Source organism: Taudactylus pleione, unplaced genomic scaffold, assembly GCF_031769625.1.
Source record: "Taudactylus pleione unplaced genomic scaffold, aTauple2 ptg000086l, whole genome shotgun sequence".
NCBI classification, from domain to species: domain Eukaryota; kingdom Metazoa; phylum Chordata; class Amphibia; order Anura; family Myobatrachidae; genus Taudactylus; species Taudactylus pleione.
In genome coordinates this window covers 11,766,210-11,787,013 of record NW_028284488.1, presented here as the reverse complement: position 1 = coordinate 11,787,013, position 20,804 = coordinate 11,766,210, and positions in this window count along the sequence as shown.

Here is a 20,804-nt window from a genome sequence, read left to right as displayed (position 1 = left end):
GCTTGGTAAATTTAGCTCTTTAACTTCTCACCCCTTTATTGAGCTTTTTTTTGGGGGGGGGCTTGTAAAATTTCTACATGTGTATATGATAGACAGACATGCACACAGGCACACACTGACACAGATGCGGAAGCTTGTGCAGCAGAGTGATCTTTTCAGATCCCTCCCAGCTCTGTTTACTTACCTGTGGCATCTCTGGCTGTCACTGACTCCCTCCTTTGCTATTCTCCACAGGTGCCAGGAGAGCTTGTGCAGCAGGGGAGATGAGGGAAGCTTGCGCAGTGGTGAGGTACCACCTGCGGCAGCCACGGGGGTAAAGGAGGGACAGACACAGATGGCAGCAAAGGGGGGGGAGTTAAACAAACCAGCAGCGGTGGGGTGGCAAGGACAGACACCATGGGGGGAAGACACCAGTGGCAGTAGGAGCGAAGGGGGCCGGGACAGACCCCAGTACTCGCAGGAGGGGGTCTGGGATGGATTTTGGGGAGTTAAACAGACCAACAGAAGCTGTGGGGGGGGAGACATGTAGCAGTGAGAAAATCCATATTGATACCTGCATGGGGAAAATTATTACTTTTTCGATAAGCTGACTCAGCAAAAAGAGCAGCTTTTCTGAAGTGATACTTTTGTTAGCGAGGCATGATGAATGCCTACAAAAGATTTTTTCGTAGCGAGTTTAAAACATAATTGCCACAACATTGGAGAAAAACCTTGTTGGTGTAGCTGATGACTGTATTGGAATATTAACAATACTGTACTAAAATTTGTAATATTACAGGTGAACAGAAATGTTCATGTTTCTACTTTCTAGTGGCTCTCATTCACTCCTGCATGGCAGAAATACTGACGCCAAATGTTAGGGACAGAACTATGGGAGACAATGGAGACGCCTGCCGCCGGGCTCCAGCTCTGAAGGGGCACCTCCTCCATTGTCCACAACATATTCACCCCACTTAGGTCTGTAACTATGTACCCGGAGTGTACCGTAATGGCTGCCCAATACATGACACCTCTTCCCGGCACCTAGGAAGCCATCATACAGTAGTGGAGATCTCAATTGAAATTGCTGCTCCTCAGCAGCTTCTTTTGTTAGTATGACATGTCCGGCACCCCCTCTCGCCCACAAATCTCTGTCTCATTCCTCCCTCGTGGCAGCCCTAGCCGTTTGGACCCATGCAGCAGTCACGACGCATCCCCTCACCAACAACTCTCTGTCCCAATCTTCCCTGGTGACAGCCCTAGCTGTGGACCCATGCAGCCAACCTGGCACCACCCACACCCGCAACTCTCTGTCCCACTCCTCCCAGCCCTAGCCGCAGAAGAGTCCTGAGTGGCTGACCCAAGGATAAGTGTGGCTGCAGATCTTCTGCAGAACAGGGAGGACCTTAAGGAACTTAGGGGGTCATTCAGACCCACTCGCGAGCAGCTGTCCGCTCGCAAGTGGGTCAATGGTCCCCACTGCGCATGCGCACGACGGAGGGAGCTCCATCGTGCGCATGCGCGAGACCCGACGAGCGAAGGACTTTCCTTCGCTCGGAGTGTCTCATCAAAGGGGGTGTGCTGTCGATGGTGACTGACAGCACGCCCCCTTTGGTGGGCGTGCCTGCCAGACGGAGGCGTTCCCAAGGGAACGCCTACCGTCTGAAGCCGGCCTCACTAGTGATGTCAGTGGGAGTGATTTTGGCTCTGATAGAGCCAAAATCACTCCTGGCCTTGCGGTTTTAAAACCCACCCGCTTCTTTTACTCGCAGTTCCGATGGTCGCGATGGTCAAGACCATCACGACCATAATTTTGCACGCTCGTATATGCTGTGGGTGGTGACCCACAGCTATACGAGCGTCCAGGAGGACACTCCATATTAATGGAGGTGGGCCCTGATTCAGAGCGAGCGCTCTGGTCAGAGTGTCCGGCTCTGAATCAGGGCCTTATTCAGAACCAAAGGTTTGAGAAGAGAGATGTGAAAAGAGTTTGGAACTCTGGCCCTGATTCAGAGCCGGACGCTCTGACCAGAGCGCTCGCTCTGAATCAGGGCCCACCTCCATAATTATGGAACGTCCTCCAGGACACTCGTATAGCTGTGGGTCACCACCCACAGCATATACGAGCGTGCAGGTTGATGATCGCGATGGTCTTGACCATCGCGACCATCGCCACTGCGTGCCGAAGCCTGCGGTTGAGTTTCACAACCGCAAGACCCGGAGTGATTTTGGCTCTATCAGAGCCAAAATCACTCCCACTGACATCACTAGTGTTGTCAGTGGGGCCGGCTTCTGACGGTAGGCGTTCCCTTGGGAATGCCCCCGTCTGGGAGGCACGCCCCCGGCACGCCCACCAAAGGGGGCGTGCTGTCAATCAACATCGACAGCACGCCCCCTTTGATCAGACACAACGAGCGAAGGAAAATCCTTCGCTTGTCGCATCTCGCGCATGCGCACGACGGAGCTCCCTCCATCGTGCGCATGCGCAGTGCACACCATCGACCCACTTGCGAGCGGACAGCCGCTCGCGAGTGGGTCTGAATCAGGCCCTCAGTCTTCAGTAAGAGGGGAGCTGAAGGTGATAAGCCACAGGATTGATGATTTCTGTGATAGAGAAGGGTCCGATGTAATGTGGGGCAAACTTCATGGAAGGGACTCTGAGGCGTAGGTTCCGGGTGGACAACCAAACCTGGTCTCCAACTTTCATGCAAGGTACCTTCCTTCGCCTCCTGTCTGCTTGTAGTTTGTAGCGAGAGGACGTCTTCTCCAAATCAATGCGCACTTGAGCCCATATGGATGCAAACCTCTGTACTGTATCCTCCACGGCTGGAACATCGAAAGCTGGCAGGCTCCGAAACTCAGGTATTCGAGGGTGAAGACCGTAAACCACCTGAAAAGGAGTTTGATTTGTAGAGGTATGATATGAGGCATTGTGCGCAATTTCGGCCCAAGGCAATAACTCGTACCAGTTGTCTTGGGATGATGACATGAATATTCTCAAAAAAGTCTCAAGGTACTGATTGACTCTTTCTGTAGATCCATTACTCTGTGGGTGGTATTCTGTAGAAAACTTGAGTTTCACTTGTAGGACAGAACACAAGGCTCTCCAAAACTTTGCCACAGATTAAGCACCACGATCAGAGACTATTTCCGCAGGGAGTCTATGCAGGCGGAATATGTGCTGGATGAACAAATGAGCCAATTCAGGAGCTGTGGGTAATTTCTTCAGAGGAACATAATGGACCATCTTCGAAAATTGATCCACAATGACCCAGATGGTGGTGTAACCCTCAGAACTTGGTAAGTCCGTTACAAAGTCCATGGAGAGGTGCATCCATGGATGTGATGGAATAGGTAGAGGCAAAAGTTCACCAACTGTAGCTTGATGTGAGGATTTGTGCTGGGCACAGGAGGTACATGATGAGATAAACTCCAATACATCAGTTTTAATCAAGGGCCACCAGTAGGACCTTTTTAGAAGTTCTAGAGTCTTCTGAATGTCCTGCGAAGCGTGAGGAGTGAGCCCACATGAGCAGCTGCTTCCTTAACTCTGGGACCACAAAAGTTCTCCCAGTAGGGGGCTGTAACTGTATGGTGGCAAACACCCTTGATTCCAGCACGGGAGTACTGCAAGAGATTTCGGTATTGTTGTCACAGGAAAATGATCTAGACAGAGCATCTGCTTTCTGATTGAGAGCTCCAGAGTGAAAGGTCAGAGTAAAATGGAATCAAGCAAAGAATATTGCCCATCGGGCCAGACGAGGATTTACACACTGGATATTTTTGAGGAAAAGGAGGTGTCTGTGGTCTGTGAAGACAGTGAAATGGAATTTAGCCCCTTCCAACAGATATCGCCACTCTTTAAGTGCCAGCTTAACTTCCAAAAGTTCTTGTTCTCCTATCGCATAGTTCTTTTCAACTGGAGAAAACTTTTTGGAGAAGAAGCCACAGGGGTGTACTCGGTTATCCTCATACCATTGAGATAGATCTGCTCCCATCGCCTCCGATGATGCATCTACCTCCATCAAAAAAGGTCTGTCCACGTCTGGTTGTCTTAACACTGGAGCAGTGATAAAAGCTTGTTTCAAGAGCTGGAAGGCTGTCTCAGCTTCAGGAGTCCAAAGAGCAGGGTTAACGCCTTTATGAGTCAATGCTGTGATGGGGGCCATCAGAGACGAAAATCCTTTGATAAAGCGTCTATAGTAATTGGCGAATCCAAGCAGTCTTTGGATGGCTTTCAATGCTTGGGGTCAGGACCAATCTAGAATCGCCTGAACCTTTTTGGGATCCATCTCCAGGCTGGAGCCGGAGATGACATAACCAAGGAATGGCACACTGGGTACATTGAAGACACATTTCTCTAGTTTACAGTAGAGATGGTTGCTTCTCAAACGAGACAACACTTCCTTCACATGTCAATGGTGTTCTTCTAGAGAAGAGGAAAAAAATCAGTATATCGTCCAGGTAAATGACTACGGAGACATACAACAAATCCCGTAAAATCTCGTTGATGAAACCTTGAAAGACAGCAGGAGCATTGCATAAGCCGAAGGGCATCACAAGATATTCAACGTGACCATCTCTGGTATTAAAAGCGGTTTTCCACTCATCTCCTGCACGGATACGAATAAGATTATAAGACCCTACTAGATCTAATTTAGAGAAAATGATGGTTCCCTTGACCCTGTCAAACAGCTCTGTAATCAACGGAAGAGGTTATCGATTCTTGACTGTTATGTCATTAAGGCCTCGATAATCTATACATAGCCTTAACCCACCATCCTTCTTCCCAACGAAAAAGAATCCAGCATCAGCAGGAGATGTAGAAGGATGAATGAACCCTTTCTCTAAATTTTCCTTGATGTATTCAGACATTGCTTTGGTCTCTGGCAAGGATAGAGGATAGGTGCGACCTCGAGGAGGCATCTTATCAGGCAACAAGTCGATGGGGCAATCCCATTCCCTGTGAGGAGGTAAGACATTAGCTTGTTCAGAAAAAATCAGCAAAACATTGATACTCCTTGGGGATAACTGGGGATACTAACGAGGCTGTTTTCCTCACAGGTCGTAGTTTGGGAAGACTGGACTTTTGACACTCCATTCCCATGAAAGAATTTGCATAGAGCACCAGTCTATCCTGGGATTGTATAACACAAAAAAAGTAAAGCAGCGCTTGGGATATTCAATCAACGGGATAAGATATACATTTATTTATACATATAAAATATTATGCAGAGAAATCCTAAAACATAGATGTATAGGGAAAATTCCCAACAATAAAGATAAATATAGAAAAAGTCACAGCTGTTATAAACAGATTATAACACTGCTGGATGCATGCCGTTTCAAAAGCTGTTTATATTAATAAGTTTTATATGAGTGTCAGTTAGTGTCCAGAAATAGTTCCAGAATGATTCTGTCACTCTATGCTATTCAAGAGTGATATAAATGCGTTTATATAGAATGGTTTTATGTATATGTCACACTCTCAGTACGACCAAAGTTCGTGAATATAGCTAATGGGGTCACCGTGGTCCGTCAACAAAAGATCCCCAATATGCAGAAAAAATAAGTTTTATAAAAACATGCACTCACAACTCGTTGGGAACTGAAGTACTGGTTAAATACCTGGATAGGCTCTGATGAGGTTACCGGGTGGAGCAGGTGGCTGAGAGACCCCGGGATGCTTGTACGTTCAATCGGAACAGTCCTTGTTGTCGGAGGCAATCTCCGATGACGGGAGACTCCTTCCTCCCCTGCTCTCCGGGAATTAGCCGCGGCTCAGAACCTTCGTTTGTGCCCAAATGTGTCTTGCATGATGAGCAAAACCGGGTGTTAGAGGTGAACAGCAGCTGCAGTCTGCAGGACACCTGCCCGGATCGGCTGTAAATGAAGTGGGTCCGGCTTGCAAGCAACAGCTTCCCCACTCCAGCTGATGTATATCTTGGACACAGTGGTGCTTGAAATAATGTGTGTGGCCGACTTTGGAGGAGAATCAGCAAAGGGTCCCAAATGCAAATAACCTGGAACTGATGAACAGTAGGTATTTTCAATTGTCTCATATACAGCAGCCCATGCAGTATCTCGCCTAACACGTTTCCCTGTGTAGCACAGCTTCGTCAGAGGCAGCAGGAAAGGTTGGACTCCACATAATCTTGGTATATATCCTGCTTTTATAATTGCTTAATTGAAAGGTTCTGGAGTTTAACTCTTTCCCAGCGTTTATTCAGCTGTGAGGTGATATTCACACATAGGGCCTGATTCAGACCCACTCGCGAGCGGCTGTCCGCTCGCAAGTGGGTCGATGTTATGCACTGAGCATGCGCACGACGGAGGGAGCTCCGTCGTGCGCATGCGCCAGACGCAACGAGCGAAGGAAAGTCCTTCGCTCGTTGTGTCCGATCAAAGGGGGCGTGCTGTCAATGTTGATTGACAGCACGCCCCCTTTGGTGGGTGTGCCGGGGGCGTGCCTCCCTGACGGGGGCGTTCCCACGGGAACGCCTCCAGTCAGAAGCCGGCCCACTGACATCACTAGTGATGTCAGTGGGAGTGATTTTGGCTCTGATAGAGCCAAAATCACTCCGGAGCTTGCGGTTGAAAACCTCAACCGCAGGCTCCGGCTCGCAATTTCGATGGTCGCGATGGTCTCGACCATCGCGGCCATCACAAAGCACGCTCGTATAGCCTGTGGGTGGTGACCCACAGCTATACGAGCATCCAGGAGGACGCTCCATGAAAATGGAGCCCAGCCCTCATTCAGAGCGTGCGCTCTGCTCAGAGCATACGGCTCTGAATGAGGGCCATAGTCTTAAAATGTATTCATACAGATTAAAATGCAGTATTGTTATCAACTTCATTATTGTATGTAAAGAAACAGTCGGAAAAACCATGTAAATAAAATATTTTACCTATGAATATATATCTAAAAAATAATCATGCCCTTTCATTCATTATTTCCTATCATTTGTCTTCTGTATCTAATCTTCATTACTAGGGGATACAGTAACCTTTATTTCTTTGTCAAATGATTTTTTTTTCCTTTAAATATTAATATCCATACCTAAATCTTAAATATTAAAAATCAGGAATAAGAAATCAAAAATAATGATGATAGGACAACCAGAATCTCATTTTTGTATGTATATACCACAAACCCCTCCTAATAGTAATATAGACCCTAAACATATTATTACCCATCTATCTCATAGGTGGAACAATAAATAAAGTTATATACTGTAACCTAATAGATAATAATTATAAATAGATACATATTGGGATGTTTATATAGCCTCTCTGGAGTAATATATAAGGTATAGTGCCCATCCACTAAGAGGTTTTCAGTTTCAAAACTTGATTGGATTAAATCCTCCAAAGCTTTCCATTTACTGTAAGCATATAATGGTAACATGGGAAATGTAAAAATGGATATACAAACCCACTGAATAAGAAGAATGCGGATATATAGGATCTAAAACAATCCCATAGTAAATGTTCTATGAACAACGAGGCTGTGGATATTTCATGGGGGGCGATGAGGTACACAACGGAGAATGGTGGGACCATATAGTCTCTAGAATTCTGCACGTATATCCCCATCCCCTCCCTAAAGAACACAGTTCAATTCCACAGCCTAGTTCAGACCCTCTGGAGAAATGGTATTAAGCTTGAACATCCAGTACAATTCCTGTTGGCATAACTGACGGTAGCGATCCCCACCCCGATCTGTACTCTTTATATGTTCTAGCCCCACAACTTTTAGGCAATCATCCTTATTGTTATGGCATTCCATAAAGTGTCTAGATACACTATGGTTTATCTTGCAATTAATAACATTGCGTCTATGTTCCAAGAACCTCTTTTTTAGAGGCCTTGTAGTACGCCCCACATAGAAAAGTGGACATGAACAAAAGATTAAGTATACCACAAAGTACGTGTCACAATTAATAAATTGTTTTATATTAATTTGAATCTCTTTAGATAATGGTGTAAAATTATGTTGAACCCTGTAAACATGTTTGCAGGTAGTGCATTGATTTTTCCCACACTTATAGAAGCCATCTGGTCTCTTTGGTAGCCATTGTTCCTTGTTGGTATACTGTTGATTAGGCATATTCCTCAAGAAACTGGGAACTAGCATATTTTTTAGATTTTTATTCTTTTTATAAACTACCGTGGGTCTATTGGGAATGTTATTACAGAGAATTGGATCACACTTTAAAATAGAATAGTTTTGTGTAATGATTTTCTTAATCTCAGATGACTGGTGTTGTAAGAAATTCTTTTGTAATAAAAATATTAAAAAGAAAGGAGAGGAAGCTTCTCCTAGACTCACATGATATTCCAGCACTGAATACGCTAACAGAACTCTTAGGAGAATCAGGCATACAACAAGAAGTGGACATTGATACCTCCATAAGGAATTCACCAGTATCCTTATTTTCCATTGAAAATAGGGATAAATTTACAACCAAATCAGAATTTTATCCCATGTCTATGTTTATCCCATTTTATCCCATGTCTTATAAAACCAAATATATAGACCAGTTCTACAAAACCACATTAGAGAATTTTAGGGAAATATGTAACAAAAAAGACAAGAACACCAAATCCAATCTTAACAGTAAAGAAAGAGTTGCCCTTAAAAATGTGACTAAGGACACTTCCATAGTCATCAAGGAAGCTGATAAGGGGGGGGGCTTGTTATATTAAATAAAATTGATTATCTACATGAATCATTTAGACAATTAGGTGATAAAAATTTCTATCGGATTATTTCCTCTAATCCTACATCCCGTTTCCAGGAGGAGTTTTTGGTAATTTTAGATAAAGCTTATAATAAGGGCATTATCACTAAAAAAGAAAAAGATTTTTTGTTTATTCCATTTCCGGTAGTACCCACCTTTTACTATTAACCAAAATTACATAAATCCTTGGTTTCACCTCCAGGTCGCCCCATCATTTCTGGGATTAACTCTTTAACATCTAATCTTTCATTCTATATAGATTATTTTCTACAGTCTAGGGTCACTAGTTTGAAATCATATATCAGGGATACAACCCATTTTTTAAACTTAATACAAAACATTGTTTGGCAGGAGACATATGCGTTTGTAACACTGGATGTGTCAGCATTATACACCAATATTCCAAACGAACGTGGTGTTTCTGTAATTGAATCAAGATTACACAGAGATAATGATCTGATGGAGGATCATCAAAAATGTATTGTTGAGTGTATAAAGTTTATTCTTCATCACAACTATTTCCTATTTCAAAATAATTATTACTTACAAACAATGGGGACTGCAATGGGCGCCAGGTTCGCACCCAGTTATGCCAACCTCTACATGGGGGACTTTGAGTCTACCCATGTGGAGGGGGGGCCCTGGGCTGCGAACCTGGTGCTTAATGGTCGATATATAGACGACTTATTTATAGTATGGAATGGTCCAATTGAAACAGCCGTTTCGTTTGTGGAATATCTTAATTCCAATACATACAATTTAACATTCACACATACATATAGTAAGTCAACTAGTAATTTTTTAGACATGACATTAGAAATTCAAAACAATACAATAGTTACATCAACATTCTGTAAACCAACGGATGCTAATAATTATTTGCATTTCTCCAGTAGCCATTATAGACCATGGAAAACCAACATACCAAGGGGGCAGCTATTGAGGATTAGGAGAAATTGTTCCAATCAAGAAACCTTTGACAGACAGGCAGAAAATATGTTACAACATTTTAGGGAGAGGTCATATCCGGAATTATTATTACAAAAAGCAATACAAGATACAAAGAATTTAAAACAGAACGATTTATTGCACAAAGAAGGGAAAAAGGAAAATGCATATGAAACAGGGGGGGAAACATTGCTGTATGTTTCCAAATTCAACTGCAAGTCATCTGAGATTAAGAAAATCATTACACAAAACTATTCTATTTTAAAGTGTGATCCAATTCTCTGTAATAACATTCCCAATAGACCCACGGTAGTTTATAAAAAGAATAAAAATCTAAAAAATATGCTAGTTCCCAGTTTCTTGAGGAATATGCCTAATCAACAGTATACCAACAAGGAACAATGGCTACCAAAGAGACCAGATGGCTTCTATGAGTGTGGGAAAAATCAATGCACTACCTGCAAACATGTTTACAGGGTTCAACATAATTTTACACCATTATCTAAAGAGATTCAAATTAATATAAAACAATTTATAAATTGTGACACGGACTTTGAGGTATACTTAATCTTTTGTTCATGTCCACTTTTCTATGTGGGGCGTACTACAAGGCCTCTAAAAAAGAGGTTCTTGGAACATAGACGCAATGTTATTAATTGCAAGATAAACCATAGTGTATCTAGACACTTTATGGAATGCCATAACAATAAGGATGATTGCCTAAAAGTTGTGGGGCTAGAACATATAAAGAGTACAGATCGTGGTGGGGATCGCTACCGTCAGTTATGCCAACAGGAATTGTACTGGATGTTCAAGCTTAATACCATTTCTCCAGAGGGTCTGAACGAGGCTGTGGAATTGAACTGTGTTCTTTAGGGAGGGGATGGGGATATACGTGCAGAATTCTAGAGACTATATGGTCCCACCATTCTCCATTGCGTACCTCATCGCCCCCCATGAAATATCCACAGCCTCATTGTTCATAGAACATTTACTATGGGATTGTTCTAGATCCTATATATCCGCATTCTTCTTATTCAATGGGTTTGTATATCCATTTTTACATTTCCCATGTTACCATTATATGCTTACAGTAAATGGAAAGCTTTAGAGGATTTAATCCAATCAAGTTTTGAAACTGAAAACCTCTTAGTGGATGGGCACTATACCTTATATTACTCCAGAGAGGCTATATAAACATCCCAATATGTATCTATTTATAATTATTATCTATTAGGTTACAGTATATAACTTTATTTATTGTTCCACCTATGAGATAGATGGGTAATAATATGTTTAGGATCTATATTACTATTAGGAGGGGTATGTGGTATATACATACAAAAATGAGATTCTGGTTGTCCTATCATCATTATTTTTGATTTCTTATTCCTGATTTTTAATATTTAAGTTTTAGGTATGGATATTAATATTTAAAGGAAAAAAAAATAATTTGACAAAGAAATAAAGGTTACTGTATCCCCTAGTAATGAAGATTAGATACAGAAGACAAATGATAGGAAATAATGAATGAAAGGGCATGATTATTTTAATATCGATTATTTTTTAGATATATATTCATGGGTAAAATATGTTATTTACATGGTTTTTCTGACTGTTTCTTTACATACAATAATGAAGTTGATAACAATGCTGCATTTTAATCTGTATGAATAAATTTTGACTGTGTGAATATCACCTCACAGCTGAATAAACGCTGGGAAAGAGTTAAACTCCAGAACCATTCAATTAAGCAATTATAAAAGCAGGATATATACCAAGATTATGTGGAGTCCAACCATTCCTGCTGCCTCTGACGAAGCTGTGCTACACAGGGAAACGCATTAGGCGAGATACTGCATGGGCTGCTGTATATGAGACAATTGAAAATACCTTCTGTCCATCAGTTCCAGGTTATTTGCATTTGGGACCCTTTGCTGATTCACCTCCAAAGTCGGCCACACACATTATTTCAAGCACCACTGTGTCCAAGATATACATCAGCTGGAGTGGGGAAGCTGTAGCTTGCAAGCCGGACCCACTTCATTTACAGCCGATCCGGGCAGGTGTCCTGCAGACTGCAGCTGCTGTTCACCTCTAACACCCGGTCTTGCTCATCATGCAAGACACATTTGGGCACAAACGAAGGTTCTGAGCCGCGGCTAATTCCCGGAGAGCAGGGGAGGAAGGAGTCTCCCGTCATCGGAGATTGCCTCCGACAACAAGGACTGTTCCGATTGAACGTACAAGCATCCCGGGGTCTCTCAGCCACCTGCTCCACCCGGTAACCTCATCAGAGCCTATCCAGGTATTTAACCAGTACTTCAGTTCCCTGGAGTTGTGAGTGCATGTTTTTATAAAACTTCTTTTTTCTGCATATTGGGAATCTTTTGTTGTCGGACCACGGTGACCCCATTAGCTACATTCACGAACTTTGGTCGTACTGAGAGTGTGACATATACATAAAACCATTCTATATAAACGCATTTATATCACTCTTGAATAGCATAGAGTGACAGAATCATTCTGGAACTATTTCTGGACACTAACTGACACTCATATAAAACTTATTAATATAAACAGCTTTTGAAACGGCATGCATCCAGCAGTGGTATAATCTGTTTATAACAGCTGTGACTTTTTCTATATTTATCTTTATTGTTGGGAATTTTCCCTATACATCTGTTTTAGGATTTCTCTGCATAATATTTTATATGTATAAATAAATGTATATCTTATCCTGTTGATTGAATATCCCAAGCGCTGCTTTACTTTTTTTGTGTTATATAGTTTGTACCAACCAGGACACTACCTGGTTTCTGGTAGCAGCTGAGACATTCAATAGATTTGTTACTATTCTGGGATTGTGCAGACGCAACCAGGGTAACCCTAGAACGACTTCTTGGGAAGCCTCAGGAATCACAAGAAATTTTAGGTACTCAGAATGGAGTGCTCCAATGTGGACTAGCACTGGTTGAGTCTCCTTGGTGACAACTCCGTTAGCCAGAGGATGTCCATCTACAGCAGTCAGAGAAATTGAATGATCCAGGGTAGAACAGGAATTTTGTAATTTATCAACAAGACTAGAGGTCATAAAGTTTCCGGCTGCTCCAGAATCCAGTAGAGCAGCGACAAAGGCAGGTTTAGGCTTAACATCTAAAGCCAAGGTCAGAACAAAATCTTTAGAAGTTGAGGACGGACAGATTACTCCTAACTTGATGTCCCCAGGGTCAATTAAGAATGGGCGTTTCCCAGTTTGTGGGTACAGGAGGCCACCAGGTGACCGGATTCTCCACAGTATAGGCAGAGGTTTTTTGATATTCTTCTCTAGTATTCACTCTGGAGAGATGGGTATGATTCACCTGCATCGGCTCTTCATCTGTAGGAGGAGGAGGTGGACGGGTAGGGAAGAGAAGAGTGACTGACCTAGTACGGTCAGTTCTTTGCTTCTCGGCCTGACGTTCTCGTAGATCGATTTTGTTACAGAGAGAAATCATATAATTGAGATTAGTTGGGAGGTCACGGGTGACCAAGTCATCCTTCAGTCGGTCGGAAAGCCCATGCCAGAAAGCAGAGGTGAGGGCTTCCTCATTCCACTTGAGTTCTGATGCCAAAATCTGAAACTGTATGACATATTGGCTGACAGGACGGGTACCTTTTTTCAGTGACATAATACTAGACGAGGCTGATACAGTTCGCCCAGGCTCATCAAAAATCCTCCTGAAAGATGTTACGAAGTCTGTATAGTTGTCCAGCAGGGAATCTGAACGCTCCCAGAGTGAGAAATCCCAATTCAAGGCTGGACCAGACAACAGGGACACCAGGTAGGCTACTTCTAGCAGTGGGGAAGTTATCAGGCTGTAGGGTGAAATGTATATCGCACTGATTCAGGAATCCGCGGCAGAGCTTGGAGTTGCCGTCGAATTTACTAGGCATAGAAAGGTGCAGCCGAGGGGATGACCTGTAACTAGTATTGTCAGGCGGAGGAGCAGGGGTAACTATAGTTACATTAGAGGTAGACAAAGAAGTTTGCAGATTATCCTGTCGTTTAGACATCTCTTGAAGAAACTGAGCCATTTGGTGCTGCATAGTTTCCAGGTTTTCCAAACGACCTGCAATACACAGAAATAAATCTGTTCCAGACTCCTGTCCCGTGGCCGGGTCCATGGGGCCAGTGCAAACTGTGATGTTCTGGTTTTGTTGTGGGCCCGGGGTGGTGATAGGAGCAGACACAGAAGCAGATTTAAAACAAAACATGGAACTTTTAATAAGTGGTTTGGCAGACATGAACAATGGGAGAAAATAAGTCCAGGGATGGCACTAAAGTGCAAATGGGAACTGAGGTGAATGCAATGAGTAAAAGTCCAGATAGTGGCAAATGGGAGCAGTCCAGTATCCGGGTCTTGTGAGGGTGGTGAAAAAAGACTTGTCCAGCAGTGTGAGGTTCTGGTTAATAGGGAAATGTCCAGTTAATGACAGACAGGGGAAATCAGGTGTAGTGGTTGAAATGAAGAATGCAGGCTGACGAAAAATCATCCAGCAGAGTGTCAATGGAGGCAAGGTGCAGGGTGAACAGCAGACTCAGGTTCTCAGGCAAGGGGAAGGTAATGGAGGATGCAGGGTAGTCCAGCAGGGTTGGAGAAGACAAGCAGGCAGGCAGGTAGCGTTTCACAGGAACAGATGGTTAGCACAGGGAACTTTCTCTCAGCTATTCTGAGAAACACGTTGCACTGGCAATGAAGTGAGGCTCTGAACCTCCCTAAATACCAAGTGCTGTGCCGTGACTGGCCAGAGAGAGCATGTGACAAACCAGGATTGGGCGATTAGGTCACATGACCGGAGGCAAGATGGCGGCGCCCATGCCGGAGAAGAACGGAAGCACCACCAGGCCTCACCAGCCCAAAGTGACAACATGCCCGCATAGAACCACGCACAGCCAACGCCCCTCGCCAAACACCAGCGCCACCGCCAGACGCCCCCCGCCATAGTGACCTCACAGGTAATACCCGTCGACCACCATACCGAGAAACTCTGGTCGTGACACTGAGTGGTGATGCAGTCAGCAGTAGACTGGACAATTTGTGATTTGTAGTAACACCACATTGGCAGTCTTACAGTATCTTGACTTAAACTCAGTCCTCAAAGCCACCACATCAGGTGGTTTTCCCCTCCATCAAAGGGTATCAGGAGGGCTACCCACCCAACATCAGGTGGCTTTTACCTCCATCAGGAGGACTCTGAGCGTCATGCTAATTGCACCATACAGGTCACTATCTTATCTGTGACTAATGCATACAGATGTGTCCACATACATCTATCCTCCGTGCGACACATAACGCGTGAACGCAGAGTGTCTCGGTAGCACCAAGCATCTTTTAGTGGGAATTTTTCCCTTGAAATGCATCTTATTAGCACAACGATGTGAATAGGATGCACAATTAGCTTCTGCTTATTAAAATGATATGTGGCATGCCTATATTCTGTGTGCCACTGTGAATGTATCTGTGGTGGGAGGGGGGCACCAAATTATGACTTGCCTCCGGGCATCTTGGATGAACTTACGCCATTGTGTTATACAGATGTGTTCTCATACACTGTTACTCAAATAGCCCCTCAGCGTGCCAGATTCCAGGCAACTCGGCTGCACTGAGCGTCTTTTTTGCTCAAAATATGCATCTTATTCCCACAACTCTGAGCAACAAAACTATGCTGCTAGATTTCACTGATCAATGTGATGTGCAACATTTGAACATCTGTGTGCAGATGAGTCTGAATCTGTATGCAGTGATGCAGCGACCATGGCTTTTTCTCACGTTAAGTTCCGTGTGCTTCTTCTGCAATTTTGTATGTGTTTAAAATTAATTCCTGTGCAGTTAAAGTTACAGACCAGCGTCTATAGCACTGTACACAAAATCTGGTAATTGTGGCTCGCGAGCTTTCGTCTCTATATATAAGGGATGCTGCGGGCGCCATTTCACTCCGGCTGTGGAGACTGAACAGGGAGGGTGGGTAGTGTAGGGCTAGGGAGAGGTGATGTGCTGTTCTGTCTGCTGTGTTCTGGGCTGGTGCTGATCCATTCTGGGCTGGTGTTGTGCTGTCTGCTCTGTCCATTTGGGCTGTTGCTGATCCATCTGGGCTGGTGCTGTCTGCTGTGCTGTCTGCTGCGTCCATCTGGGCCGAAGTTCTGGACCCCCCCAAAAATGAAAATATATATATATTTTTTTGTGTAATATATATTTGTCTGTGTGCGTGTTAGGCTTAACCGCACAAGATTTAGCCAGTTGGTAACGCAACCTAGTGCTGCCCGACTCCAGTCGTCATCAATCTGTGCTCTGGGCCCAAGTTCTGGAGCTGGAAAAATAATAAAAACATATTGGGCCAAATGTAATAGGGTGTCAGTTTTGGTAAATTGCGAGTTTGGTGCTAAACTCACAATTTTTCACAAGTCTCTAATGTAATAGGGTGTCTGTTTACTAAAACTCACATTTTTCAGAGTTACTAAAACTCCCCATTCTCAAACTCGCATCCAGATGTTTTCACATTGAAAACAATCAACTCGCCCAATGTAATAGGGCAGGGCCGCCATCAGGGGGGGACTGCCAGTACTCTAGTACTGGGCCCGGAGAGAGAGGGGGCCCGGCTGACAACGGCAAGAAATGCACCGGGTGGCAGGCAGGGAGAAAGGGCATCAGCGGCAGCGCCGCTGTGGCATTTGATCTATGGACTGGAGCCAGCCGTGGCAGCCAATCAAGAGCAGCAACTCCTGATCACCAATCACGAACGGACGCTCCTGATTGGCTGCCGTTCCGTGAGCCAATCAGGAGCAGCAGCTCCTCATCAGCCAATCAGGAGCGGTGGATGATTGGCTCGAGAGCCGTGATTGGCTCGCGGCCGGCTCCATTGATCAAATGCTACGGCGCCGCTGATACTCGTGGCCGGCTCCAGTGACAATCCATAGCTGAATGCCACAGCGATTATGCTCTTTTGTTCTCTCTGCCTGCTGCCTGGTGTACTCCTTCCAGCTGCCAGCCGGGCCCCCTCTCTCTCAGGACAAAAGAATGAACAAAGCAGGTATGCTGACCCTGCCCTGTGTCCTCCCCTCTTGACCAGCTAGTCTTCCCTGCACTGTACCCCCAGAACAAAAAGCCTTTCTGGAGCCCCCCCAGTACAGACAGCCTTGCCTGAACCCCCCCCAGTTCAGCCTGCCTTGCCCTGCCCCTCCCCCAGTCCAGCCAGCCTGCTAAGTCCAGTCAGCCTGCCTTGCCTGCCCCTCACCCAGTCCAGCCAGCCTTCCCTATGCCCCCCAGTCCAGCCAGCCTGCCTTGCATCTCCCCCTGTCCAGCCAGTCTTCCCTGTGCCCCCCTCCTAGCCTAGCCAGCCTATGTTACCTGCCCCAGTCAAGCCAGCCTTCCCTGCAACTCCCGCCAACCATGTCCAGCCAGCCTTCCTGTCTTCTCTGCCCCTCCCCTACTGTCCCTTGCCCCCCTAGTCCAACCAGCCTTCCCTGCCCTTTGCCTCCCTAGTCCAACCAGCCTTCCCTGCCCTTTGCTACCCCAGTCCACCCTTCACAGCCCAGTGCCCCCCTTGTCCAGTCTTCCCTGCCCCCTCCACCATGCGTAGCCTTCGCTGGTTTACCCACCATTTGAGGCAACACCCCTTGATAAGCTCCACCCACATTATCCACAGCTCCGCACAACTCTGACCTAGACCCGGGGGGGGGGCCTTGCCTATTTTGTTAGTACCGGGCCCCAGAATTTCTGATGGCAGCCCTGTAATAGAGTGTCTGTTTTAGACTCGCAAAAAAAAGATTACCAAAAGTCCCCAAATATTAGACCTGCTTGAGGCTAGCGAGTATATCCTGAGCAGGTCAGATTAACACAGAAACATGCACATATCCATGAGATATGTGCATGTTTCTGTGTGTACTTATGTAAAAGGTTATAAATGTTAAAAAAAAAATTAGGTGCACCCCCTCCCCAAAAGCATAACCAGCCCCAGGCTTTATAAAGCCTGTTCTGGTTCTAAAAATACAGGGGCCAAAATGTGTAGGGGACCCCTGTATATTAAGAACCAGCACAGGGCTTTGTTGAGCTGGTCCTGGTTCTGGAAAATCAGGGGACAAAACAAGTAGGGGTCCCCTGAAAATTCCAAAACCAGCACCGAACTCTTTCTAGCGGGGGGATAATGCCACAGCCAGGGAAAACCTTTCACCAGTTTCCCCGGCCAAAGCATTATCCCTGACCGCTAGTCAGTCCAGGCTGGGGATCCCTGGGGAGTTGGGTACCCCCCCAATAAAGGGGTACCCCTCTCCAGGGCACCCCAGGCTTAGACTGATAGCCTGGGGCTATCCCCGGCACCCTATGGCCGTGGGTGCCGGGTTGATAGTGTTAGTGTAAAGTGTAAAATTAAAGTTTCCATATTGTCTTTAGTTGTAGAACCACAAGTACCAGCAAGCCTCCCCCACATGCTGGTATTTGGAGAACCACAAATACCAGCATACAGGGCATTACGGGCCCGCTGGCACTTGCAGTTCCACAACTAAAGAAAAACGTAAAAATACAAACATACACCGTGAAAGTAAAATTTTAATAAAACATACATGCACACTCACACGTGTGCCCCGTCAGTGAAGGGGCCGCCAGCCAATCAGGGTGCATCTCCGTCGGAGCAGCTCCCTGATTAGCTGAATGTGGCCAGCCTGTGTGTCCCATAGACTTCTATGGTGAGAAATCCCCATTGAAGTCTATGGTGGGAACCACTACATTGTTGCCGCAAGGTTAACTCAGGTTAATCTTGTGGTTACATCACTGATACAATGTCGCGACAGTTTACATAGGGAAAAACTCGCCTACACTCGCAAATGCAGTAGCCTCGAACTGAAAAGTTTGCAGGCTATTGAATTTGCGAGTTTCAGTACAAACTTGCACTTTTTAAAAGTGCGAGAAAGTGCAAGTTTGTACTGTTACTAAAACTGACTACCTATTACATTTGGCCCATTGTTTTTTATTTTCTGTGCATGTTAGGCTTAGCCACACAAGATCTAGCAAGTCGGCAACGCAACCTAGTGCTGCCCGACTCCAGTCATCATCAATCTGTGCTCTAGGCCCAAGTTGTGGACCGGCAAAGAAAACCAAACAGTGTATCTTTTTGTCAATTTTTTTTCTGTGTGTGCACGACTGCACATGTGTGAATTTTGTAACCGTGCCTTGGCTACACTATTGGTGCTTGTGACACTGCTTCAAGACCGCAGAAAATATGGAGGGCTGTCACATGACAGGAGAGCAAGGCCAAGAACCACATGTTGTAGCTGCCGCCAGCAGTGCAAGGCCATCAACTTCCTCGTCCTCTATGAAGGCCCATGCCCCAGGGCTTAAGTCACACCATCGATATGGTAAAGCTACTTTTACTGAAGTTAAGAAAAAAAAATTGAGAGGAAATTTGCCTTTCGATAAACAAAAAATTGGCAATATGCCATTCACTACATGAAGTGGTAAGGAAAGGATAAGGCCTTGGCCTTTCTTTATGAAGACTGCTGGTTCTGATTCTGATAGCCCTTTGGGAAAAACAACTGTGTGCCCTGAGAAATCAAAATCACAAATCCCCGAGGAGAGTGCAAGTGTGTCTGTGGTTGCCATGTGTGAGCCAGACCTAAATACTAGTGTACTCGAGGATCCTCCAAGTTCCAACATTTGTGTGCCCTCTGTAAATGTGGGGAAGGGCAGTCAACATCTTGCAGACGTAGTCAGTGAGGATGTTTCTGTGGAATTGCACAGGAGGAGGATATTTTGGTAGTTGAAGGTGCTAAGGATGATGAGGATGTTGATGATGAAGATGTTGGTGATGAGGATGTTGATGCTGAGGATGTCCTTTGTGTAAGTAAGGCAACAGCTGTTGCCCATGGATTGAAAAAGGCAAAATCCATTGTTGTCATGCCGGGGCAAAAGATAAAAGACAAAAAAATCCACTTCTCACGTGGGGAATTATTTCCACCACAATCCGGACAACAGTTGTCAAGCCATAGGTAACCATTGCAAAGCAAGAGTGAGTAGAGGGAGGGACCTAAACCAACTAGGAACCTCCTCCTTGTTATGTCACTTGGAGCGCATTCATCAAATATCAAAGTGTATGTCGCAAGTTCCAAAACTCAAAATGTAACAAGTCCAGTGTCACCTACCTGCTCCCTCTCTGTGGGATCCAAGCGCCTTCGATCTCCAACACCAACACCTTTTGATAGAGGAAGTAAGTATAACAGCTCTCACCGAGTTTCACAGCGGATCACTGACGCCATGACGGCTGTGATAGTATTAGATGGTGAAATAATAAAAAATGAGGATGATAGTGTGGAGAAAGTGGAGAAAGTGCAAAAGGAGGATGAGGAAGAAATTGTGTCCTATCTGACGCTAATGTGGATGTTGATGATAAGGATGTGGTTTGCGTAAATCAGCCACCAGTGGCAGCAGTTCTTGCTAATGATAAAATGAAAGCCAGAAAAGCAACATCTTGGGTGTAGAATTATTTTAATCTAAATTCTGACAGTTGTGAAGGCATCGGTTCCATTTGTAAAGCCAAAGTTAGCAGAGGAAGGGACGTTAACCACCTCCTCCCTGTTTGCAGCGAGTTAATGCAATTTGTTTAACAAAATTAATAACAAGCAGTCCAGTATCAGCTACCAGCAGTTTGGACCATAACATGCAATCTCCACCACCAACACCCTCATCATTAATCTCTTCGTTAATAATTGAAGGTATTCCTTCCAAAAAATGTTTTGTGGGGGCCCAAACAAACCAAGGAGTTCAGCCACGAAAGTGTCAGTCCTAGTGGCTAAAGTGCTTGGTTTGTTAAACTGTGCATGTCCTTTTTAATATCCCACATAAGAGTGGGAGGGACAATTCCATCTTGCGCCTCTTTCCTTTACATTTGGCACAATTTGGGGCATTGCCGACTGACATTATAATAATTTATTAAACTGCCATCCTGTCTGCCACTGCTGTGTGGCAAAGTTTCACAGATGTCTGATATTTTTTTAAATTGCGGTGCGTTTGTGCTGCTGCTCTGTTGCTTACTTTAGCCAGCCAGCTCGCTACAGCCTTTGGCCTGTATTGGTGAAAAATAGTGAAATCAATATTGTGAGCT